Genomic DNA, 207 nt, shown 5'->3' with positions numbered 1-207 from the left:
ATATATAAATGCATAAATGTCCTTAATATATTTTAAAATTAGTATGTTTGAAATGTTAATTTGACAGATTTTATACTGTTCTTATTTTGTTACATACAAAATTATAACATAAATCCAATATTATTATAGGTTAATGTTTACTACACTGAGATTACTAATATTTCTTTTCATTAATTTAATATCAGCAAAAGTGTAACAGATCATTTA

This window comes from Odontomachus brunneus, unplaced genomic scaffold (assembly GCF_010583005.1).
Source record: "Odontomachus brunneus isolate Ranch 3 - 2012 unplaced genomic scaffold, Obru_v1 Obru_scaffold_240, whole genome shotgun sequence".
In the NCBI taxonomy this organism is placed as follows: domain Eukaryota; kingdom Metazoa; phylum Arthropoda; class Insecta; order Hymenoptera; family Formicidae; genus Odontomachus; species Odontomachus brunneus.
Note: the sequence above shows the minus strand (reverse complement) of the source record.